The following is a 26,990-nucleotide window of genomic DNA, read 5'->3' as shown; positions in this document are numbered from 1 at the left end:
ACTACTCTCAACTCCGTGCCCTGAGTCCTAGGAAACCCACGCTAGCTGAGTTAACTACCCTTCTCTCCCCCTTTTCCCAACTCATCGGATGAATCTCAGTGATAACTGCTCTGACGTACTTTAAAATAAAGTATGCGAGTCTCTCTCCCGGACTGACCATATTACTGCAAACTCCAAGCCCTCGATGCTGCTTTCATAAACTAAAGAAACCACTCATAAAAGTAGCAACCTACGTAGCCTGGCCATATATGGAACTGGTGAAGGATGACAGGAATACCCCTTCGGATTCTTTTCTTTGGAGAAAACAATTCTCAGAATCTGCCTCCACCCCTCCCACCTTTTGCTCCTCGGCTTTCCTCTCCTCTACTGTGACTCAACTCAGCTGGGGATGAAGATAGACATATATATATATATATATATATATATATATACACATACATATATATATATACACACACATACACACACATACACACATATTATACACATACATGTATTCACACTCACATACATATGCATATATAAACATACTTGCACATATACACATATATACACACATACATATATATGCACATACATAAACAAAACAAAGGCCATCAGGAAAACTGTTGCAAGATAAATGTGTTGCCAGAGACCGAGTGTTAAAATGGAGTCATAAGAATCGCCTTACTCGGGTGTTTATAAAGGACTAAAATACAGAGGTTTGCAGTAAAGCTTACAGGGAGCTGAGTCAAGCGCTCAGAACCTCCTGGCTCCTCCCCTCCCACCCCCAGACAGCGTCCTCCCTCCGCCCTCCCCCCAGCACACTTCCTCCCCGCCCCTCCAGGCGAAGGCTATTAAAAGCTGCTGACGTCAAAAGGGACGGCCATCTTTGATGAGGGCAGAGCTCACGTTGCATTGAAGACGAAACCTCGGGGAGGTCAGGCGCTGTCTCTCCTTCCCTCTCTGCTCGGTGGCTCCTCCACACTTGCAACCTGCAGGGACTCGGCCAACACCACCCTCTGAAGAAGCAAAGGTAAGGAGCCCCCTCCCCGATCGTGGTTCTGGTTCTGGATGGCTGCATACCCAGAAGGGACCACAACTGGGCAGACCAAGTGAGCTTGGGCAAATAACAAGTATTTGTGCACTTAGGGTGCGGTATTCCGTGTATGCACGTCTGGCTGACTCTCGCCTGGGGCTTTATAAAAGTATTTTCGAGGTGAGCTGTTTGGGGAAGAGATGAATGGGGACACTGCGGATGGAGCGATGGGAAGGAAGAGCAAGGATACGTGCGGAATGATAACTTACTCTTTTGAAACAGTAGTGGGACCCCTCTCTCTCTTCCATCTTGCGATGCAGTTTTCAGAGATGTTTAGGTTGTTCGGGTTATTGTTGTTGTTGTTTTCTGTAGACCCCCAAACAAGACAAAACAAAAAAGCCATCCTGTCGTTCTACTGCTATTATTATGACTGTTGTCGTTAGGGCGCTATTATCCAAGGGAGAATTAAGGAGCCGGCAGGGTGTGGGCGCTGAGGAGGCGAAAGCAGAAGGGGGGAGTTCCCGCCCCGGGCAAGCTGAGCTGCGGCAGGGACAGCAGCCTTCATGCCCCACGGACTTGATTTATGCCGCCTGCTCCACGTCAACTGCAGGCTGGCGGGAGGCGGGCAGGTCGTGCTGGGTGGGAGGGCTCTGCGGAGTGCTAGCGCGGGTGGGCTCCCCTGGAGGACTGCGGAGGCATGCACTCAGCACCCTGGACAGCACAGCAATACCCACCAGGGCTCGCGCTGACGTTTGCGACCTTTCAGAACCGCGGACAGCGGTCCGGCTGCCGCACCGCATCTACCTGCCGCAGAGATGCTGGGCCAGCATTAGACGTGCCAGGGCTGGAGGCCAAATTGTCTTTCTGAGACCCCAGTCTTACAGAGACTCTTAATAGAGCAGGCATACTAGGTTAAAATAATAAGTGAATAAATTCTGTCCACAGGGACTTCTTTACAGACAATTGCCTGCTGTCCTCACCTCCTGCATGACTTAAAAAAATAATAGTCTACTTGTAGAAATCTTCTATGTTGCTCTCCACTGCTTCTTTCAAGTGGGAAATAAAACATCTTTTAAAATGCATTTAACCTACAGTATGATGTCAAGGTTTTTGTTTTATAACACAAGGCAGATCTGTCTATAGATCTTGGGTGGGAAAGAGATGTGTATGTATATATAAAGACGCCAAAACTATCTGTTTATAGGAGTGATATATCTCTGTACATACTTCCATTTGATTAAAATGAAGGATTAGCTGAACTAAGCAGAATCAACTTTAATAATGAATCCTGCTTCCTCTCCCTTTGCCCTTTACTCTTATACTTCGGCAGGAACACAAGCACTCAGCCTCAAAAATACATCTCTGAGAAATACTGCAGGTCTTTAATGTATATATTTAACTTCTTTGATGATGGTTTCAGAGCTAGTGGAAGTATTTCTTATCAACATTGCTTATAGCTATCTGATAGCTTTTGATTTTGACAACATTAACACTAGTCGTCCTCAGGAGAATTCAGCTGTGTCTTTCAGGGCAATGCAGGTGAAAAAAAATGGTATTAGGCTGACACTGAATTCTGACCTAAAGAACTACTGCAATTTCTATTATAGCACTGCGGGATTTTGCTGAGGCGGTGATAAGTACTTTAACCACTTTTCACTTTGAGACTACAAGCCTCTGAGTGAGCAAAAATCATCATAGGTATATAAATGTCAGTTTGATAGAGACTCAAAAATTGTTACTAAATGACCAGGATCAAAATTGTACTATTTTAGTAGTTAGTAAAGAAAAGTAATGGCATCATATTTAAGAATATATACAACATATTAAAGAAATGCTATCATGATTCCCTAAAAAAAAATCCCAAAATAAGATCTTGCATTGTTCAGTTGTAACTCCAGTCATCTATATCCTAAAGATACTAAAATTCTCTGTCCACATACAGAAGGTGATTTCATTTTCAGCTGTTTATTTATTTCCTAGTGTTTTTCCTTTTTTATGGATAGCCATGTGTTTCCCTATATGTATATGTTTATCTATTATTGCTCATGAACGTAAAATTATTTGGGTGGAAATTTATTCAAGAACATGTAACTGCATAGAAGAAGTTTGTAACTCTGAAATCTTCAGACAAAATAAACAACCATATTTTGGTGGTGGAAGAAGGGGAGGAAATATGAGCAGGAGTCTATAAAAATGCTTTAACTTCATGCTGCATGTCCAAACAGCTCTCTGCGTTGATGCGTCAAATGAAAAGCCTAATGCTGCCAGAATTATGTGCTTGGACATTAGTAATTATTGCTGGGTTTGTTTGCTAGTGGAAGACTAGAGGGAGAGGGAGGTAGAGGACTGCAGTGAAGCTGGCAGAGGGCACAGAGCTGGAAGGAAGAGGCAATGTGCACAAATATAGAACTAATTCTAGAATAGCTTACTGAGAAATTAAAGACAAACATAATCAGAGCATGAATTTAACATTTATGTCATCGACAATCTTCAGGGGAAATAAATCAGGAGATTTTCCATTTTTAAGTTTGAGTCTTAAAAATCCAGGGCAATGCGGTAAAAGAGGCAGGAGCAGACAGACAGAAGGATGAGCCAGGATACATTCCTGCAAACCCTCTGATGGGACCTGCTTATTTATTCATTGGCATTTCCTGTATTACCATATTGGTATTCATATTACAAAACAATTTACAATATTTGTAATCCCCCAAGAATTCAGAATTTTATTTTTACTTTGGTAAACATGCACAAATACAATATAAACCACCCTTTAGTTACCGTGTCAAAAGATATCCCTAATCTGTAAATATTAACCCCAAGGCAAGGGTTACCAACTGAAAGAATGCTGTTTCTTCCAGTGACACCTAAGAGCTGTGTAGCAACTGGCCTTAAACACATATAGATCTTGACTATTAGTGGAAATGACAAAAAATAATTTTAAAGGTTGAGAGAGGAAACATGGAGAAAAAATAAATCATTCTGCCCTTTAGATGATGCTCTATGAACAAACAATATTTCTTACACTATAGGGCCACTTTACAATTCTAGAAAGCTGGGAAATTTTATGTTTTCAACCTCAGCGCTGGGAACATTTCTGCAGTGTCATCCCTTGTCATCAGGGACCAACCTGATAGGAAGATATTGATCAATCAGTAAACACCAGCTACATAAGTGAATCACACAAAGGATATAAAATGTCATGGTCATCTGGTCTTTGACCTCAATTAAATTTAGGATATAGAAATCTTTCTAGAAACTACAATAAACCTGAATAAATAATATCAGAGTGAAAAAATAAAGCAATAGAAGAAAAATTATGAGGGAACATGTAATTAATTTTGAAGTAAATGTGACCAATAATAAGGAGTATGATTTCTGAAGAGGGTAATATCAAAGTGGACTTGAATGCTTTGAGAGAAGAGGTAGGACTTAAGCTATCCTTTGAAGGTTGGTGAGAGATTGGAAAGGTCTGCTAAGTAAAAGTTACAGTAAGTATAAGCAGGATTTTAAGTTAGGCAAGCCCAAGCCATCTGTGGTCAGCAAACCCTGAGAATTATAACACATGGGAAGCTCTTTAGAATGGAGAGTTGGAGCTGTTTATAGTGGGCTTTGAATGCCAACCTGAGAATTTGATGCTTTATCCTCCAAAGTTGATTTCTGAGCAGAAACTGATGTAACAAAGTAAACAGGTCCTTTTTAGTATCTGGCAATTGCTTTTGATAGATTTTATTTAATCTGTGCTCTTCCAGAAATAGGGGAGAGTCAAATAATATCATAGAGAGTTATTCAATCTTTTTAAAATCAGTCTTCATTTAAGCATCATTTAAGATCACACTTCAGGAAACACTTGCATGAACATATATTAGCCCTGTCCAGAAACTAATTGTTAAGTTTCAGTTTTCCATTATTGATTAGAACAAATTTTCTGAAATGAGCACCTACCAGGGAGATTAAAAAGCAGTTCAGGAATCTGATGTTGAGAGGCCCTGGAAGGTACGCTTGAATAATAAACATGATGCAGAATTCTGTTTCACCCTCTGAGCATTCTGCATTGTCAAATACACTGACTGGATAGGTGAAAAAAGACGTCAGTTCTTCTGGGCGTGTTTCAGGCTGCATTAGAAGTAGAACCGCCCCAAGTAACTAAAAATGGTGGTGGGGGAGGGGGATTCTATGGCAACATTTTTAAAGCTGGGGTGAGATTAGGTGGGCAGCATATCAAATTTCTTTCCCTACTGACCTTGCCAACTATTGCTAGTTACCCTCCCTCTAGGGCTAGTTTGAAATCAGAACTATACATATTTCCTTTTTAACCTATGGTTACTACTCTCAAGCAAAGCTTCAAATTTCCAAATGCTGATAAAACTGCTAAACCAAAATAGTCAATGGCTTCATGTGGAGGAAGAAATGACAGTTGTAGACATATTTTTGTTGCTATTTCATTCTGACTGTATAGTATCAAGAGACTATCTTCTTCACCAAAACATTGGCAAGAAAGACATGGTAAGAATATATTTGGATTTCCAAACTGGCAATCTAGAAGAACTTTGGTGGTAATGACATTTCATGTATTAGGAGGAGGTCAGGCTGGTGGTTATTAAACAGAGTCCAGAAGGCCTTTCTTAGGTAAGAGGAAAGGAAGAGATAGCATCAAGGAAGTAGGAAAGGAGGAGATAGCATCAAGGAAGCAGGACATCATCGTAAATGGAGAACTATTTTAATGTGAATTGGTCTTACAAAAGGAAGAGACATTGTCAGAGAAGCCTGATAGCACATGAAACTTCATATTTGCTATTGTTGCAATAACAGTAATGTCTGCTTTTTCTACATAATTTTCTTTCCAGAAATCTCTAACACTTTGCCCAATATAAAAGTTCAAGCAGTTTCTGATTTCTAAATGAATGGTACAAATTTCAGTCATATGTGTTCAGATATAACATTAGATAACATTGAATAAGCCGTAAATTTGATTTAGAAGGACGATACCCAAAGCAGTGATTAATTAGAACAGGCCTGTGGGGCAAAAGAGAGAGTCACTCATTCCAAAAGCTTTTACTTATAATAGTTCACTGAATGCTTATGGGCAGGGCACCATTATTACTTCTGTTTTACAGATGAGGTAACTGAGGTCAAGATAAGACAAGCTAAGTAACATTTTACAGAGTAGAGGCAGGACTTAACTGTATTCCATTTGATTCCAGAGACTAAGCTATTAACTGTATACAATGCTACTTTTACATCATCCACATTTTTCCTATTGGTCAAATAGGAAAAATAAGCAGAGAGAGTGCACGTGATTTTTAACAACAATTTTCCTCCTCCTTCGGGCAGCAAGGCATGATGGTAAGGCTGCTGGTTGGAAGCCAGGATCCCCAGTGCTATCCCTGAAGCAAAATGCTTGTAATTTCCTGTTTTGGAATCCCAGTCTTTAAATAAGTCACTCAAGCACTGTTGAACTCAGTTCCTTCATCTGCAGGCTGACAGAGATGGACTAATGTTGGTCAATATCCCCACCATTCAGAAGCTGATGAAATCAGTGCTGAAAACCTCCTGGCAATGTGCCTGGAACTAGTAGCCCTTTGTCTCAGCTGGTGTTGCCTTAATAATATTTCAGTTACCAAACCCACCCTCCCCCATCATAAGATTAAAGCATCCCTCACCTCCCTCATCCTCTCTCTCTCTCTCTCTCTCTCTCTCTCTCTCTCTCTCTCTCTCTCTCTCTCTCTCTCTTTCTCTCTCTCTCTCTTTTTTTTTTTTTTTGGCAAAATTGCTTTGACATCATCATTCTGAAGCTCTTCCGGACAGACAAGAAATACTGACTGTTCCTCAAAGCCCTATTCTGAGTCATCACTGCTTTGGGTATCTCCTGTCCTTCTTAATCAGATTTGCAGCTGCCTGGCACATACTATTTCCTACAACCTGCCTAAACTTTCTATAATTATATTTTTCAGCCAAATTTATTGTTTTTAAATTTTCTTTCTAGATTCATTTTTTTTCCTTTTGACTTAAAGCAATTTAATGGTTGCTATTTCCTCACTCCTCCCTCTTCTACTGTCACTTAGAAAAGAGAAAATGGAAGCTTGTATAGAATTTGTGAGCTATGTTAAGGGCTAACAGTGACATTCCTATATGAACAGATCACATGATATTGATAGCCAGCTCAAAGACTAATCACATAGGGCTGGAGGTTTACTCAGTGGTAGAGGGCTTGCCTAGAATTCTCAAGGCCCTGGGTTTGATCCCCAGCATTAGGGCAAGAAAATTCACAAATCCCAGAAATGATATTTCCTCCTTGTTGTTATAACCTACTGTAGATTTCAACATCCTTTCACCAAATTAAAGTGTTATCTCACAGGAGATCTTAACTGATTTTTTTTTATTATGAATTCACAAATGTTAACCTTGGCAGTGATTAACAGATTGGTAAGAACAACTCTGTATCCCCCAAAAAGAGATGGTGGGAATCCTGTTTAAGGATTAGTATTTCCTTTTAAATGCTTAACAATTATTCTAGAGAAACTCAGTCAAAGTGAATTATGCCTGCTGTGGCTTGATGCTGAGTGACAGTTGTACTCAAGTTTATGGCTTGCTCTTTGATTGTAGAAAAATATATTTGAGCACTGGAGATATAGCTCAGTTGGTAGAGTGTTTATCTCACATGCACAAGGCCCTGGGTTCAATCCACAGAATATATATATTTGAATATTTGATCCCCTTTATTGTTGTTGTGGTTGACCTATTTGATTCATATTACCCAAAGATGTCTAACTCTCATATCTTGATACCATTTGTCCTAAGTGCGGATTCACCATATCTTGTCGTCCAAAGTGGTCCATTTTGTACTTAAAAAGCAAAGTCATTTTTCTCCAAAATGGCCATCTAGTCCCAGCTTCTTCATCACTTCCTTTATTCAAATGATACTAGTTACATATTTTTTGAACTTGGGCAATGACTTTCGATGCCTGCAGACTTGAATCAGTGGTTTCTGTCCTTTCCTAATAACAGCATGGAAGAAAATAAGAAAATGACAGCCTCTTAGGTGCCCCCCCTGAGGCCAGAGTTCAACCCTACACTCCTGCCTCATTCCTGTTATGGAGAATTCTGGACTGAGTTCCTAGTTATGAGACATCTCAGAACAATTTGTTGAGATCTCCTTTATTTATACTCACCTTTTGCACAATCTCAAAGAATCATGACTGGAAAATTGAAAAATAGCGAAATTTTAAAATTTCCTTAGTCAAGAATGGCTGATGGTTAGCAATAGATAAATTACACTGTGACTTCCTCATTGATAAACAGAAAGTAGAGGGAAATAAATGCTGGAAAGTCTGCTGAAAAGAACATTAGCAAACTATTTCCATTTGCAATAGTCCTATTGAATGAATTTTTTTATTTTAATGGAAAGTCCATTATAACTTCACTTCACTAGAAAATTGCACTAGAAATCAAAATAGCATTCCTGAGTTATGCTCAAAAAATTGCTGAATGTAACCATTTTTGTTTTCAGTTTCAAGATGACTTTCTGTGTGCCTCAGACATAATCAGCTATTATGGCACACTTAATTCATTTACCCAACAAGTATTTATGGAGCATCTGCCATATACCAGGAAACTATTCTAGTTCCAAAAATACAACAGTAAATAAAATGGGCATGTTTCTGCCTTCAGTGTATTAGACTAAGCATCCTCTTTTGGGATATTATTGTTTTAGATATGTTTCAAATAGGACCAATTTTAGAATATAAGATATTAACCCAACTTAGAAAAGGACTCTGTCAAATTTATGCAATTCATTGATGGTTTCTACTAAGTAGTCATAACTATAGAAAGATTATTACATTATGAGTGAATATATACAAAGAATTAGCCTCAGCCATTGAGGAACCAAGAAAATGTCTAAGACATTTGTTGGTGTATATTTGTCTTTATTTGTATGGCAAACAACTAGGATAAAAAATGTCCCTTAGAGGAAGAGCATGAGGAAAAGATTAACATTAAACAGAGATGAGTGGTGGGGTGGGGGAAGGAGAGAGAAGGGAAATTGCATGGAAACGGAAGGAAACCCTCAACGTTATACGAAATCACATATAAGAGGTTGTGAGGGGAAAGGGGGGTGGAAACAAGGGAGAGAACTGAACAACAACAGATGAGGTAGAGAGGGAAGATGGGAGGGGAGGAGAGGGGGGATAGTAGGGGATAGGAAAGGCAGCAGAATACAACAGTCACTAATATGGCATTATGTAAAAATTGTGAATGTGTAACTGATGTGATTCTGCAATTTGTATTTGGGGTAGAAATGGGAGTTCATAACTCACTTGAATCAAATGTATGAAAGATGATATGTCATGAGCTTTGTAATGTTTTGAACAACCAATAATAATAAAAAAATGTCCCTTAAATATGTGCCTATCTTCCAGTTTCCTAGTCTCTTGGGACATTTCCCTAGAGAGACCATTTCTTACCATTCAAGGGGAGAAGAAGTCAAGCTTTCAAAAAACATGGTACCTCCTATGTCAGAATACCTATTCCCAACTCTAAAAGTCATGGAGCAATGCAAGAACAGGGTGACCAAGAGATAAAATGCAGTATCCATTGGTATCTCTGAAAACCCCCTTCATTGAATATGGTTCAGAGATTCAGGATCAAGCAGATACGTGTCTTAGTCCACCAAGCCCTGAGTTTAAAAATTTACCTCTTCTTATCAATTAATCAATTAGCAAATCTCCTTTATAACATATATTACATTGCTTTGTAATTACCTACTGATAACATTTCTCTTCTTTAGTTGACTATGGAAGTTCTTAAGAGCAAAAATAATATCTTAGCCATCTTTGAATCCCCAGTATCTATAACAATGCTTGTCACACATCAGGTATGTAGGAAATGAATGCTTAACTGGGGGATACCAGCTACCCTCTTGCAGAGAAAAGAATTCTCTAAGTAATTCTACATTTTATTGGTGAAATTTTCTGATCAGAACAATACTATAATTGTTGTGTAGCCCTGCAAGTAGATTCACCCTAAATTTAGGAATAAAATTATGTCTAACAAGTTACTATGGTTCACCCACCAAAATAGTTTATTCTCACCTGCTGTTTATCACCTATGAGTCAGAGATTAAAATGCTAATGAAAGATCAGAGCTGTCCTCCAAAAGTTCATGTGAGACCATGCAAGAAAATTTAGAGGTGAAATGATTGGGTTATGAGAGGTTTAACCTAATCTATGCATTAATCCCCCAATAAGGATTAACTGGGTGGTAATATAGGCATGGAGGAATTGTGTCCTGGGGCGGGCGGTGTGCCTTTGGAGTATATATTTTGTTCATGATGAGGAGTACACTCCAGTTCCTGTTGCCATGTTTTGGGCCAGTTTTTTCTCCTACCGTGATGTTCTGCCTCACTTCAGGCCCCAAAGAATGGAGCTGGGATGTCTATGGACTAAGACTTCTGAATTTGTGAGCCCCAAATAAACTTGTCCTCCTTTAATTAAAAAGAAAGAAAGAAAGAGATCAGAGAATTCTCAAGAAAAGGCATTGCTAAAAACAGAATTTATATTCAGAGATTAAAAGTCATTGCCTAAGAGTGATTTAAGTCAGTTTTACATAATAAAGCCAAGCTATTTAGCATCCATAAAATATACAGTTAAAACTATTTGTTATTCATTAGAGTCAAAGGATATTTATTATGCCACTGCCCATACATCCACATAACCACCAGGGACATTAGATTTGGGACTTGGCAAACTGTCATCTTCAGTGTCACTTATTTGCTGCTGCTCTGTTAGAATTGGCATGGTGTACAAAGCTCCACATGTTGATCTGACTTCCTGGAAAGTCTCCTCTAACATTTCTTTTTAAACAACCAGCATCCTCTTGCTCAGGAGCAAAAAGTAACCTTGACATAATGTGGTTAATCAGTTCCATTTAACTTCAGGAAAAAGACATCACTAACTGAGTGTTGTCCCCCGTTCTTTCTCATGAAACAAGTCTGCAACCAGAGTCAGTACTCTGTGATCTCCTTTCTTTAGAAAAATACTACTTATTGATCACAAAGAAAAAAATACATGATAGATTGAATGCCTACATTATGCCACCTTGTATTATTGACATATGTTATCTCATGTAATTTCCATGGCAGCCTTTAAAGAATTTGGAACTCCTGTCCTTCCAACTGCAAAGTTCATGTTCCACCTCACACACAAACACACACTTCATGAAGAGTGTTCCCATGAGTCACAGGCAATCCATTGAGATTCTTTAATAGAAAGTATGCTCCCTGTGTGTAGAACATGAGTCAGAAAGGAGCTCAGGCCTCTGGGCTAAAGTCAGGTGACATATGGTGGTATAAATGCCCAGGTGAGTTCCTTAAAGCACCAAACTGAGTCAGATGACTCATACCAGCTCTACCACTTTGGTTATATGACCCTGAACAACTTTCCTAACCCAAACTGAGTCTCAGTTTGTACATTCCTAAAAGGAAAGGAAGCAATGGCCACCATGCATGTGTCCAGTGGGTATCATGAGTCCTAAGGGAACTAATGGTTGTGAAGTGCTGTTACTTCCACCATTCTAAAAAAAAAAAAAAAGAGAGAGAGAGAGATAGAAAGAAAGAGAAAGTTGTTATGTTCCATTATCCACAATTTGCCATGCCAGAATTTCTGTGTTATGTGAAGGCCATATGCTTCTTTTCCCCTTTATTATGTTTTTTGCTTAGAGAAACAACAGGCCTCGGTATCACATTATTTTTAGCTTGAACAGCATGCATAAGGAAAAATATGTCAGCAGCATTTGATTTTTCTATTTGGGGGATAATTTCAAAATCCTTTGATTAGCATCTTTGCTTTTTTATTATAATTCTTAGAATAAAGTTTGGATACCTGAAGAGGTTCAGTTGTCATTTAACTAAAGACTGGTCCCATCTTGCTTAATACATTGAATTGCAAAGGCCCTCGAGGAGTTAAAAGAGATGATATGAAAAATTCCTTGCTATCCTTTAGTTTATGAAAAAGAAATTTGCTGCAAGCTATTTAGCAAACCATTACTGAAACCGCATCTGTTGGCTTCATTTTGAATTCAGCTTTGTGTTAAGGTTTTTTTTGTTGCAGGGCTAGGGGAGGGAGGCTGGGTTCCTTATCAAATATTGTGTGTATATGGTTTTCTATGTGCACACAATACACAGCAGAGAGGTGCAAACCCAGATGCTTTATTGAGCCAGGCTTGATAGAAGATTTCTACATGTATCCCCTCATTATCAAAACTTAATATAAAATCTACATAAGCAAGTTATATGAACTGCAAAATGTGTATTCCAAAATTACATTCATGGAATGATTCTCCTTCAAAGCTTGAAAAGGTTCCTAACGAATCCTTCTATGCAGCAATAACCTAAAATTCTTCTCTCAGGAGAAGTCCTGAAAATGCAGGCCTACAAGACAAAAGAGCTTGCTGAGAAAAGGTTTTGAAACTCATGCTATCTTTTGAGCATCTACTACATTCTAATTATTCTATCCCAATCTATTGCAGCTAGTTTTATATTTCATTTCTACAGCAACTTCATCATTGGTGGGTGTTTTCCAACACTTGACTCCAAGAGGATCATGTTTGGTCAAGATCTTGTTAAGGATTCTAAGGTGATGAATGCCACCTCTCCCCACATAAACTATTTGATACATAGACAAATACTAGTGACTAACAGTTCAGGCATTTTGTTAAAGCTCGATCTTGGGGTGGGGGGTTACAGCCAGACACCAAAATGAGTCCTATGGGACATTCTTACTCCTTTCTAGTCTTGTAGTCCTACTTTATGGCTAAACATTGGAATCCACAAGGAGAAGGGGCTAAAGAAATATATGTAGTCAGCAGGACAGCTAGAAAACCATAGGCCCTGCCCTCCCAGGGGACAGAACTTGTTTCATCAGGCTTTCTGTTTGGAGAGGCAGAAAAATGCAAGCTTGCTGTGGGCAGGCAGATCTTAGAGAAAAGACCAAGAGGGAGATTGAGTTATGCTTTCTCATTGTCTATTTCCCATCTCACAGAGTCCTTAAGGTGGAGGTAGGAGGAGCAAATAAAGGAAGATGTAGAAGGAATGGTCCATACTAGTCCCGTCCAAGTGTGAGGTCCCCATTCTATGGGGAGGTTGAAAATTGATGAGTCTTTAAGGGGGGCAGAAATGGTTCCTGCTGCTTCTCTATCCAGAAAATAAGAGGGAGAATTTGAGTTGGAATTTAAGATCCCGAGTGCAATACCATTGGCCTTCCATAATCAGAGATTCATTATTCTGGGGCAAAATTTGTCAAGCTGGTCTTTGAATCCAAAGCATCAGCATCACCTAGGAGTTATAAATAAATTCTTGTTATAAATAAATTCTCAGGCCCCATCCCAGACCTACTATGTCTGAAGGATACTAGAGAAGAAAAGGTGCCCACAGTACAAATGATAAAGCAGTTTCATCACTGTTATTGTTCTGTTATTATTATTATCTTCATCATTAACTGAAGATTGAACCCAGGGCCTTGCACAAGGCAGGCAAGCTTGCCACCATCTGAGCTACATCCCCAGCACAGAGTTTCACAGAAACTTCCTTTTTAGTGGAGAATGACAGACAATGCCATGAACAAAATAATGTAGAGCAGGGAAGAGAGTGGTAATATCAGGGGTAGAATTTGAAAGGGTCAATATGGAAGGATTCTCTGAGAGGTGGCATTAACAGAGATCAAGTCATCTGATTTTTATTCCCCTCTCCTCTTACACTTTCTGCAGAACACTAGCACTTGATTCTATCATTTACAAGCAATAAAAACAAACTAAGCCTTGGTCTGAATAATAGATATGCTTTCCCATCATCTTCTCACTTCTCTCCCAGATTTCAAGACCAGGGGTACCTACTGCTTCAGGTCTTGTGAAAGAAAGTAACATCATGAAATCCCAACAACTTACAGTAGCAGAAATAAGAGAGAAATCTGGTCCTCTTGTCCAAGTCTTTTCTCCTCTTGCTCATTGTGCTTCTTAGCATGACTATGTTGCAGAAGTACAGCTGAGCTGGGACTGCTATGATCCCTAAAGGCTGAATAACTCAAAGATTAGAGCCAAACCAAGAAACTTGTCATGGAATGTTAAGCCAGGTGGTATATTTCCTGTTAAACTAAGATTCACAGTAGTAGTTCCTTCTAGAGCTAGTTAGGCTATGTCCCATTTGAACTTTAGGAGGACATACATGGCCCAGTGGGAAAAGATATGAGTGTAAACCCTTGCCTCCATCACCATAATATTTAACCCTGTCACAAATGTCCTTCGATATAATGTAGAGAGGAGAGGGAGGGTAGGAGAGAACTTCCCAACTCTGCATTCACTGATTAGAACTCATTTGTGCATCTGTCACCAAAAAGGCCCAATGTAGAGCTGTGTCATCTCTGGCCCAATGAGAAAATAAACACTAAGTGTTGGCATCTAACTGGGTGATGGAATACAGGAAAGTGCATAGTCTGTAGAAGGGGAGAGCTGGGCCCCAAGATGCTGTTTGAATCAGCAAATTCAGATTCAAGTTCATGTTCTCATTTGACTTGCTCTAGTTCCTTCTTGCTCTAATATTTCAAGGGTCTAGTTTTTATTTCTTTTAACTGTTTTATCTCTAGCTCAGTAAATCAGAGTTGGCCTCTTGGGGAAGTGGGCAAGATCCCCTTAAACACTATTGATGTGCCTCTTGGATTTTACAGGCTGGTGACTTCCAAGAATCATGTCCTATATAAGCAGACTGAAGTTTTATCAGGTCACTTACCAAATAATTGCCTTTGTTCACCCTGCATCTATTTAATGACACTTGTTCCTTTTTCCAAATTATTTCCCCACTATGATCTAATTTTTTAACTACAAGACAGCTCTGTAAAGAAACCATTGCCACTTTGAAATTTTGAAAACTGGACATGAGAAATTTGACTGCTCTGGAAAATATCACCTACTTATTTAATGGCAGGGATGAAGGTTTGACCATATGTCCAGTTCCACCATATCACTTTTAATTCACAAATAGCAAATAATTGACTGATAGACTTACTACTATCTAAAAACCCATTTTATTTGAACTACATTGGATTTTCATCCAGTATCTTTAATCATAATGGGTTAAGGCTGAATATTTCCTCTCTAATTTGCCACAGAGCCTAACATCACTTATCTTATATATCTGGTCTAGGCCACACATTTTTATTACATTTTCAGCCCTGTAGCCATTTGAGTTTGTTTCCATTGCTACAAAAGTTATAAAATTCTTGGTGTTCTTTGATGTGCCAAAATAAAAAATGACTGGAAGTTTTCTAGGTAGTTTTATCACAAACTCTTCCTGTGGAAGTCTTCAGATATTATATAAATATTTTGAGAAACAAGGCTTGCAAGTAAGCTGCACCAAGCAGACCACCAATTTTTTTGATCTGAATAGAGTTTAAGGAGTCTTAGTTCTTTTGTTTTACCCATATACCCCACTGGAAATGTAGTAAGTCTTTGGATCCATCATATATATATGTGTATATATATATATATATATATATATATATATATATATACACACACACACACACATATATGTGTATAATGTATACAATTAAATACATATAATATATATACATATATATGTGTATATACACACACACATATTATAATATATAAAATTAAATACATCAGGAGCTGGGGTTGTGGCTCAGAGGTAGAGTGCTCGCCTAGCATGTGTAAGGTGCTGGGTTCGATCCTCAGTACCACATAAAAATAAATAAATAAAATAAAGGTATTGTGTTCAACTACAAATAAAAAAAAATTAAAATTAAATACATTGGACTACATAGGAAATCAACCTTATTGAAGTAAAGTTATCAACATAATTTTTTAAAACCAAATTTGTGATATAGTAATATGTGGTATTCTTTAATTTAAAGCCTGAATTAGTAATATTGAATGGTGAGTCTACTAACTACCATGACTTCAAAGTGGTAATGAGAATTATGATATTTTAAGATATCTGCAATGACTATAAAGTGATATGAAGACATATGAGGTTTCTACTGATGACACATTAGAGTCTGAGACCTCCTGCACCCCAACTGGGTGGTAGAGTAGGAGGAAGCCAGCGAAACGGATCCATATGCCATTCAGGCACCAGTGACAGCTAGGAAACCCTGAAGCACTTATTTTTGTTGTATAACAAACCACCCCAATTGAAGTCACTTAAACATCAACTATTTCTTTTTGCTCATGAATTTGTAGGTTCAGTCAGCTGGTAGATTGACTAAGGTCTGCTGGGTCTTCGATGTGTTCACTTCCATGTCTGGTGTTTGGCACTGGCTCTTGGCTGGGCATCAGTGGTGACTAGATCATTGTTCAGAAGACTAGCCTGAGTGTTGGTATATGGATGTGGTGGTAATTACAGAGTTCCCCAAGATAGCAAGAGAGAGTGAGTCCCAATGTGCAAGTTCTTTTCAAGTTCCTGTTTTGGCCCCATTTTCTATTGTCCCATTAATAAAATAAGTCACATGGCCAAGCATACATAGAAGGGGAACTGTGGATACTGAGAAGAAAATAATCATAGGCATTTTTACAAAAATAAAATAGCTCCCCCTGCCGCACTCTTGGGAGCATAAATCAGAAAAAGTTTCCATTAGCTACAGTCTAGACACTGGGTTCTGTCTGTCCATTCTGGGGCTACACATCTTCCACTAAATTGTACAAAGCAGAGAATTTAGACATGGATATTTATTGCCTGGCTCCCACAGGCCTTATAGTTTCTTCCCTAGTCAAACTTGGAGCCCTCATGTTGAAGCTTTTGATATCCTAGGTCAAAAGGCATCTGAAATATCTAGTAGTATCTCTCCAAGAAATCTAAATCATCACAGACCAGGATCAGGTAAATTCAGGGGGAAGTCAAAGAGAAAATTCTTTCTTTTCTGGATTCAAACTAGAAAAAAAAATCAGTTTCTCACTATTTTGTGGTGGTATTTCTTTTTTGAAAATTTTAGTTGGGCCTGTCTTGCTAAAGACAATTGTATTCAAGTTTTTTTTTTGTTTGTTTGTTTGTTTCTCTCTATCCCTACATAAGTCTCCCCTGTTTAAACAAGAAACCCCTGCTTTCTCCTTTAATTATAATAGTTATTTTATAATGCTAGAAACAATTCTCAGGCAGCTCTCTGCCTAGTGAGCGATTTGGCAATGGTAACCCAAGGGAGGAGGCAGTGGAAAAAACCCTGAAGGCTTTTCAACTGTGCTGCTGCGTCATGGAAAACAAGCCAGGCAACTGCATGGAGGCCTCACAGCAAGCCTCACCAGAGCCTTCAACTTAGTTAGTTCGTAAATTAGCAGGGAACAACTGACTCACCCAGCTGCCTTGTCAAGCACTTCCAAAGAGCATTCTGAGTTTTGGCAGTACATTTACTCAACCCACTTCTGACATCAATGGCACACTGCTGAAGATCAGGTCCTGGGAAAAAAAAAGAACTATCTACTTTTTCAGATCCTGTACCAACTTCAGTTGGTATCCAAGGCGAATAAATAAATAAGATTCATTTGAGTTATTTAGTTGAAATGCTGTCTTAGGGTGGATCCTTCTAGAAGAAGATACCAACTAAAGATTGTAAGTCCATATATTTTATTTGGAAAATGGTCCTAGAAAGCACAGGTAGATGAGAAGAAGATCTATGGGGGAATTGGAAGGAAAACCAATACAGGGGCCATTAATGAGCATGCTGCCATCTTCCATGGCGTGGTCCAACTAGAGACCTCTCTGGTAGAGAGTGTACAATATGCCCAAATTACCCCACCTAAAGGGCAAGAAAGCTAGGTATTTATGCACCAACTTCCATACTTTAGTGGCTAACGGTTGTTCCCTGGGGAATAAATTTGCATCCAACACTGTGGGAAGCCATGTCTACTCCTAAAATGAGAGAAAAACCTTAAGGCTATGAGTTTAGCCTCACTTGCAGTATAGGTGCTCAGAATGTACAGAAAAGGTGAGTTGACAAGGGAACACAGGTGAGCATCAACTGGCTACCACAATTTTGCAAACTGTCATGGCCAGACACCCCAAATATCACAAGAGCTATCTCCAATTATGGCACATTGCTATTTCAGCCATACATTTATTCACCACCTAGTTATTGTGGCTCCTATTAGGTACCATTTATTCAACACCTATGTGCCAGGTACTAACTATGGTTTTTGCATACACTATTTCATTGGATTCTCATGACAATCTGCAGTGTTTTGTTGGTTTCATTTTATAGCTGAGAAAACTGAGATGTTAAGGTTGAGTAAGTATGTCACCTCCCATCCTTCAGCTTGAAAACTACAGAGATGAGAATCCCTTCGGGATCCACTTTTAAGCCCAAGTTTCATCCATTGTAAGCTCCATCCCAATTAGGTGGGGGATTCTAGTTTTCTCCAGGTTTAAGCCAGGGTTCAATGATACCTGCCATTTTTACTAAATTCTTCCCTTCTCCCTTCTTTATCTGTCCTGTTCCTTTATCTCTTTTCTCACATTGGTTCCAGGACATTAACTCCATTCCCTTGGATGTTCCAAACCCTCTCTTGAGCAGTGGGCTGTCACTCTCTTTCTCTAGGTCATCTTACCCTAGGCACTGTGACCATTGTCTCCAAACTCACTGCATCATTGAATTTCCAAGTCCTTAAATGCCTACCCGAGTTCACCCCACCACATGACCTGTGCTTCTTACACTAGCATGTGGCAGGCACTCTGGCATGTCCTGCTGCTTCTGGCTCCCCCTCCCCCTCCCGCCCCCAGTTTTGTATATTTAACTCAGGACCTTGTGCATTACTAGGCAAGCGCTTTACCACTGAGCTATATCTCCAGCCCTGCTGCTGGCATTTTAATGTAAAAGGAATCAGAATACCATCTCCTTATGGTATCTTACAGTTCTGGGGCTGATTTCACTTTCAGGCCCCAAGCAAATTGAACATTTTTAAGTATCAGGCCAAAACATAAGTCCCAATTTACTGTTGTTAATATTCTAAAAAAGAAGATGGCATGGGGCATGGACCAAGAGAAGGAATAATTAATTCTTCAGCCTGCCAGCAAAAGGGTGAGAAAAAGGAGGCAGCTCTCACAGTCTTGGGGAGGATTTTACCACAATAATCACAGAAATATAGTTTCCAGATGGAAAATAAATAAATAAATAAATAAATAAATAAAGTGGGTGGATGGGGTGCAAGAGGATGCTGCAGGGCTTCATTTTAGAGCTCGAATATCCATCCATCATGAGGAAGCTCAGAAGCCAACATCAGTGAGAGGCAGATTCTCTCTATCCCTCATGGGCCCAAACCAGAAAATAGAGTTAGAACTAAAATAATATGAGCAGATGTCTCTGATGAAAAATGCTCCAGTATAATCAGGGAGTGCAAATTTTATACCATGGATCCCAAATAGCCATTTAAATAACAAAACTAAAGCTGGTTTAATGGTGAAAGAAGAGTGGGGCATTATTCATACCTGGTTTTAAATCCCACCTTAGACCCCCTACTCCAGATTCTTTTGAACTACTGGGCATTTACTGACTCTTTGTGGTTTTCGGGAACAGCTAGGTTTCATACATGCATACCTACACCTCTTTACAGTGAGGATGCTGTCTGAGCAATGCATTGTTAAGAGATTTCATCGCTGTATGATCACCATGGAGTGTGTTTACTCAAACCTACATGGTATAGGTCAATTCCCCCTCATGGCCTCTTGATGCAATCCAGATATGTGATGAACACAAGATGTATGAGCTGTGTGCAGTGGCATAACCCTGTAATCCAGCAGTTTGGGAAACTGAGACAGGAGGATTGTGAGTTCAAAGTCAGCCTCAGTGACTTAGCAAGGCTCTAAGCAACTTAGTGAGACCTTGTCTCTAAATAAAAAATAAAAAGGGCTGGGGAGGTGGCTCAGTGGTAAGCACCCATGGGTTCAATCCCCAGTACAAAAAAAAAAAAGGATACATGAAGTGGTACCCATGTAACACAGCATGTTTTGTAATAAACATATTTATCAGCAGGAGTGAGTGCTGAAATAATGACAAAAAGCATAGTACAGTAAATACATAAATGGGTAGCATGGTTGTTCATTGTTATCAAGTGTTATGCACTGTACAGACATGTATGGGCTGTGCTTTTATACAACTCACAATGCAGTAGGTTTGTTTACAACATTATAACCACTAGCACGTGAGTTATATGTTGCACTACAGCAGTATGACAGCCACTACATCACTAGGCAATAGGAATCCTTCAGCTCCGTTATAATTTTATAGAACCCCTTTTATTTATGCATCCTGTCATTGACCAAAACATTGTTATGCAGTGCATGACTGTCTATGAAATTCACAAACACATATATCGTAGATGATGTTTGAAGTAATGTAACTGCTCTGAAGAAAAACAGGGTAGGAAGAACTGAGAAAATGATGGGGATACTATATACAGGTAAAAGGAAGCATTTATATAACTATTTTGGCTTTGGAACACAGTTGAATTTTTCCTAGGCCCAGGCCTGTCCACCTTAAAAAAATTTTTTTAATCCATATATGTAATCTTTTGAGGTGGGATCTGACTACATTGCCCAGGCTGGTCTCGAAATCATGGGCTCAAGTAATCTTCCTCCTGAGTAGCTGGGACTACAGACATGCAATACCATGCCCTGCCTGTTCCATGTTTTTAAAGTACAAACTAGATATAATTTGGTAGCTGCAAGCAAGAGTCCAGCAGTAGAGGATTACTTTTAAAAGACCTTACAAATATGCCATCAGACACTAAGCTGAGTGCTCTATGGACATGAAGTCATTCACATACACATCCTGGCCAAATGTGTTGTTGCACATCTACTGGCTTAAAGCAACATGCATTTCTTGTTGCACAGTTTCTGTGGATCATAATTCTGGGCCCAGCATTGCAGGGCTCTCTGTTCAGAATCTCACAAGACTGCCATCTGGGCTTAGCCAGGACAATGTTTTCATCAGAAACCTGGAGTCCACTTCCAAGATCATTCAGGCCATTGGCAGAACTCAGTTCCTTGCATTGCAGGACTGAGGAACCTGTTTACTGGCTGTCCATTCTTAATTCCCTAGCACATGGTCCCCTCAGGCCATTTACCTTAAAAATGCTGACCTCTTCAAGCCCAGCAGGAAGGGCCAGTGTCTCTTTATGAACTTTCATCTGATTAAATCAGACTCACTCCAAATAACCTCCTTTCTTACTATCTCAAAATCAACTTTTAATAACACATACAGAATCACTTTACCTTTTCTATTTATTTCAACCTAACCCACAGTGACATCTGGTGCCACCCAAACTCAAGGGAAAGAGATTATACTGAAACTTTCCCCAGGGGGAGGGAGCAGAAACAGTGGAGCCATCCTAGGATTCCACCTTCCACACTGGGGAAAGTGAGATTCTGCCTCCTTCAGGCATCCTCAGGACTCCCCTCCTAGGTTGTGCAGGCTCCTACCCCTGGAGAGAGCCATGGTGCACATCTCACAGTCAGAGACCTCCCAAATGAACATTTCTCAGTTATGCAGGGCTTTGTTCTGAACTGTGTAATTTTGACATTTGCAGACCTGCCTGCCTGCCTGCCTCACTTGGGGCCTGTGTGCATTTTTCTAACCTTGATTGCCTCAGTCCACAATCATCGTTCTAGAGGAGGCAAGGCCTGCAGAGCCCTAGAAGAGCAGGCAGGGGCTCCAGAGTATTCATCTTTCAGTGTTTTCCATTAGTGACCTGGGGAGTATACAGATTGCTTCGATGGCTCCGTGGAGCCAGCAATCACAGCAGGCATTGGGGGTCCCTGAAAATGAGCTAGAGAATGTCCTCTGTGAAGCAGCTGCTAGGGGGATGGGAATGCCCTGCAGCTTTGCTGAGTCTCCACAGGGCCAAACTAGAGGTCTGTGGCTGCCTGCCCTGCTCCAGAGATGCCCAGTGGGAACTGCAGGGCCAATGTGGGCTTTCTGGCAAAGGTCTCTGGTGCTCCTTTAAGGAATGAGGCAACCTAGCTTTGGACTCTGACTGGGACAGACTTCAAGGGGCAGGTTGGTAAAGCAGGTACATTTGGGTAGTGTAGGGTGACATCTTTGTTCTATGATCGATGAGCAACCTAGCAGTGTCTCCTGAGCCTCAGAGGGCATTAGGTGGGTTCAACACTGTGGATCCTCGTGCTCACAATGAAAGTTGGAGCCCACAGCATTCACTGAGTCTCCCTCTCTCCTCTGTCACTCATCTTGTATTTTCCCAGCATCTGTTATATGCCAAATGCTGCTCTAAGTAATGGGAAAACAGGAGGAATATGTCACACATGGTTTCCTTCTTCTTCTTCTTCTTTTTTTTTTTAAATACCAAGGATTGAACCCAGGGGTGCTTAATAATTGAATCACATCACATCCCCAGCCTTTTTTTTTTATTTTTTATTTTGAGATAGGGTCTCACTAAGTTGCTTAGGGCCTCACTAAATTGCTGAGGCTGGCTTTGAACTTGCGATTCAGGCATGTGCCACCCTGCCCAGCTCGGTCTCTTGCAAAGGTAACATTTTAATAGGAAGAGACAGACATCAAACAGATTCATGAAAAATATGTGGGGGAGGGAGGGCTAAGTAGGAAATATGGGTAAGGGGACAATAAGAGATGGTGCCAGGGTAGTATAATCTGTGAAGATGTTGAAGCTGAGGCCTAACAACAACAAGGGACTAGTCACCAGATGATTTCAGACAATTGGTGCAAAGCCACAGGCAGGGGCAAGGTTGGTGTGTTTAGGAACATCAACAGGCTGTTGGAGGGAAGTGGGCAGGAAAAAAAAGAAGAGAGTTAGGAAAGAACCGATCAGCCAGCACCTGTGAGACTGATGAGGAGCATTGAAAAGCCGCTGGATTTGTGGGAAGGGGACTGACATGATCTGATGTATCTTTTTACAAGATCACCCTGCATTGTAGTGGGGTAAGACTGGAAACAGAAAACCCACTGGAAGGCCACTGCAATTCCAGAGTGTCCAAGGATAAAGACATTTGGACCCAGGGAGGTGACATGACTTACTAGGAGCATTTCCAGCTAGACAGAAATGGCCAGAGGGTCATCATCAGGCAGGGTCACTAGAGAGCCCTAACTACTGTCCCTCTATCACCAATCTGAAGCAGAATAGAAGCTAATTCTTAATCTATCCCCTAGTGCAGCAGAATTTGCACTTAGGGGATATACTTAGAATTCAGCGAGAGGATTTTCAGGTGAAACTTAAAAGGAAATAAGGGAAACAGGAGCAGAAACAGAGGAGACAGACAAGCAGGGATGGGATCTGAGATAGAGCCTTGTATCTGCCTGATCCCAGGGAGCTCTGGAATGTGAATTACATCATAGTTGGCCCTCTCTTGAGGTGAGGGGGTTCCAGCTTTGTTAGCCCTATATTACTTAGTCATTGACCAGCATAGTGTGGAGGGGCATGCAAACACCCAGGCATCTTCAGGAGAGAGGGCTCCAGGGAGCTAAGGACAAGACATAGCAGAAAATAGAGCTGTAAATCGTGAGCCACAACAAGCACAGCATCTTGGGAACAGGTGCACCTGCCAGTAAAGAATTAACAGGGACATGGACATGGCACCTGGAGCATCTCTTATAATAGCTGTGACTTTACTGAGAGAGGAGAGAGAGGATGCTCAGACTAAGAAAGTGCAAGGACACAGGGAGCCCAAATTTATACAATGAATAGTTAACATAGGAGGCCTGTTTCAGGAGGAAACTCTCATTGCCCACAAATTCTCTTTAAAAACTTTTAGTTAGCTTCCACTAGGCACTTAAATTAGAAATTGCTAATTCCATTCATTCAACTTCTCAGCAATAAATCCATTGCATGCTCGAAGGCTATCTCTGAATATCCATTTAAGCATCATAAAAAGAGATTAGAATTAGGTGCACTTACTCAGGACATTAAAGACTAACACCAAAGCGATCTGACCCTCTGTTTCTGAGAATAAATATGGCCTATGAGTAAGGAGTGTTGTTCTTAAAAGAACCACAGCGACTGCAGAGAAGGAACCAGAGTCAAGGAGTAGGACTGCCAAACACAGTGGCCCCTGGGACTGTCACAACTTTACTTGAATGACATCAGCTTTACCACATAAATGTGTAGCTCTTTTAAATGTAGATCAATGGTTTCCAAAACTTGTCTGCATATCAGAATACCCAGAGATCTTATTAAAAGTCCAAAGCCCAGGCCATGTCCTAAACCAATCAAATCATGATTTCTTTTTATTTCCAAATGATTTTAAACTTACAAAAAGTTCCAAAGATTCTTCCCAATTTTGTTAACACCTTACACGACAACTGTATACTTTTTACCACCAAGAAATTGGCATTGGTATATTATAATTAATCAAGTAAGGCCCGAATTTCTAAAGATGGATGAGTTAACATAGGAAGCCTATTCCAGGAGGAACCTCTTTATTTATTTATTTGGGTTTCACCAGGTTGTCCATTAATGTCCCCTTCCTATGCCAGGACCAATACAGGGTACCACATTGCACATAGTTGTACTATCTCCCCTGTCTCGTTTCGCCGGTGAGTTTCTCAGTCCTTGTTCTTTATGACCTTGACAGTCTTGAGGAACACAGGCCAGGCGTCCTACAAAATGCTCTCCAATCTGCATTTGTCTACTGTTGTTCCCTCAAGAGAACAAGTCTAGCATTGTTTGAGTGGGGTGATGGGTCTTTGGAATAAATACAGCAGAGGTGAACTGCCCAGGGGGCACAGCTAATCCACATGACATCACCAGTGTTGTCATACTTTATCACTTGGTGAAGGGAGTGTTTGCTATACACCATAGTTATTTTATTTCTCTTTCCCTACTCTAATACTTAGATGAGTCTAGTCCACATTTGATGTGTGGTATGTATAGAGGGGAATGGTCAGCAGTAAGAAATCGTCAAGGCACATTTTCATGGCCACTGTTGTCCCCATTTCTTTGCCTATGTTGCCAATTATTATTGTACAAACATTTTCAAATAATCCAGGATTGGGTAGACTCTGGATCCCCTGGGATTGAACCAGTACTTCCCGTCTATGTTTTTTAGTCCCTTCTGAGCCTCAGTTTACCCATCTAAGTCTCAGTAGAGTATCTATCTATTCCTAAGGGTTATTGCAAAGATCAAGTTAGATAATGACTATGAAGTGTTGACCACAATGCAACTTTTAACATGTTTTGCTACCAATAGTAATAGAAGTAATAATAATGCCTACCTAAATTTGACCTTGAGTAATAGCTATCTAGTGCTACAAAAATGCCTCTCAGTGACATAAAACAATAAGTTGAAACTTACACTTGAAGAAAGAACTATGTTAAAAAAACTAATTCCAAAATTTTCATATATTAAAGAAACACTTACTTATCCTTTATTATGTCAGGTACTATTCTAATTGCTTTTATACATATTAACTCAGTGTTCATAAAAGGACTATGAGGTTGAAACTGTTATTATCCCCATTTTTCTGTTAAGGAAACTGAGGCATGATGACTTTAAGCTGCTTTCTTAAAGACACACAGCTAGTGAATGGGAGAGCCGAGATTTGAACTGAGGCAGCCTGATTGCAGAGTCTATGCTTGTAGTCACTATATTAAATGGTATAAAAGAAACAGGAAGTATAAATTGTTCTAGGACTGTATAAATCGGGGAGGGGAGGCTGACCTGGCCAGGTTAAGGGAAAACAATCAATGAAAACACCTTGTATATCCTAGGTAAGAATATACCCAGACAGGTGAGAGGGGCTAGAGTAGAAGGAGGGAGCAGGGTGTTTGGAAAGATTATTAAATGACCTCCTGGTCAAGTACAGCACCTTCCTAACACTAGATGATAGCATCTTTCCAGGGAAGCCCCTTCTCTGTCACTTTCTCTTGCTTTCTCCATTTCTGAGTGTGCACTTGAGAATTCAGCAGATCTCTGATTTCAGGGAGATTGGAGGGGATGAAACATCTGGAATGGATGGCCAACATAAAAGAATCTGGGCCATTCAAAACACATCCTTACGCTTTGTCTTCCAACACTTAAGAAAAATCAATCCACCCTCCTGAATTTTTAGGTCAGGAATGTTGGTGATGCAAAGGAAATTTCTGATTGTGAAAATTTAAGATTAGCCATCAAATCATGTTTGGGGAGAATGAATGCCATTTGTATCTAGGGACCTAAAGGGGTACTGCTTATAGAACAGAGTGGGTTTCAAAGTGTTGCATATAGGGCCTCACTATGGGTATGTCCCCAGATGTGGATTTTTGCACTTGAATGCAAACTTCTTGGTGACAAATAATGCTATCATATTTATCTTTCACACATACACTGACAATTTATTTTCAGCGAGTAGCTGCTCGAAATGTGTTTTAAATGAAAATATAATTAGACTCATGATAAGAATCTGTGACTTGCTTATTTACCATGGCATGTATATTTGAAATCCTAAAAGTACATGTAAATCATCACCTTTGTCCTTTCCTTTGTCCCATCTTGTCTACATGTAAAATCATCTTTCCGATTCTAATATTGGCAAGGAGTAAAAGTATGTTAATTCACCTCATGATTGAAATTTTAAATGTAGTTTTACCAAAATTGGAGGCTTTAAAGCTGTGTACCCTTCAGGTAAGGTAACTAAGGAGTGTCCTTGGGCGCTGGCATTATTTAGAGAGGCTCATTGATTCATTTTATACCTGAATAAGATAACTCCACTTCTGTCTGAAACCCATTAGGAAAACTTGGAATTCCATCGGCTTCACTGAGGATATACTGGTTTTGAGCTAATTCTAAGCTATTTCTGAGCTGTCACATTTCAAAAGCAGAGTCTGTCATTGAATTTCTCTTGTTTCTAGCAAGAGAGGATAGAGGGAGTCTATGTCCTGTGCACATCTGTATGTGTATGTTGAGGGGAGAGAGTAGAAGATGAGAAGCAAGAGATAAAAGGGCTTGAGAGAATATTTCATTTTTTGAGGT

General features: G+C 39.9%; 1 protein-coding gene across 2 annotated transcripts in view; it reads left to right on the top strand.

The window, feature by feature from the left end:
* Nucleotides 1-859: 859 nt before the first annotated feature.
* Snap25 (synaptosome associated protein 25) overlaps nucleotides 860-26,990 on the top strand; it is an 81,651-nt gene continuing 55,520 nt past the window's right edge. For both annotated transcript variants that reach the window (XM_046433074.2, XM_046433073.2), the window contains exon 1: nucleotides 860-1,015. The gene's annotated coding sequence lies outside the window, so the exon portion shown is untranslated. The remainder of the gene's footprint in view (nucleotides 1,016-26,990) is intronic.

Source organism: Marmota monax, unplaced genomic scaffold (genome assembly GCF_021218885.2).
Source record: "Marmota monax isolate L192 unplaced genomic scaffold, Marmota_monax_Labrador192_F-V1.1 WCK01_AAM20220418_F8-fsc00014, whole genome shotgun sequence".
NCBI lineage: Eukaryota > Metazoa > Chordata > Mammalia > Rodentia > Sciuridae > Marmota > Marmota monax.
This window is presented reverse-complemented; position numbering and strand designations above follow the sequence as displayed.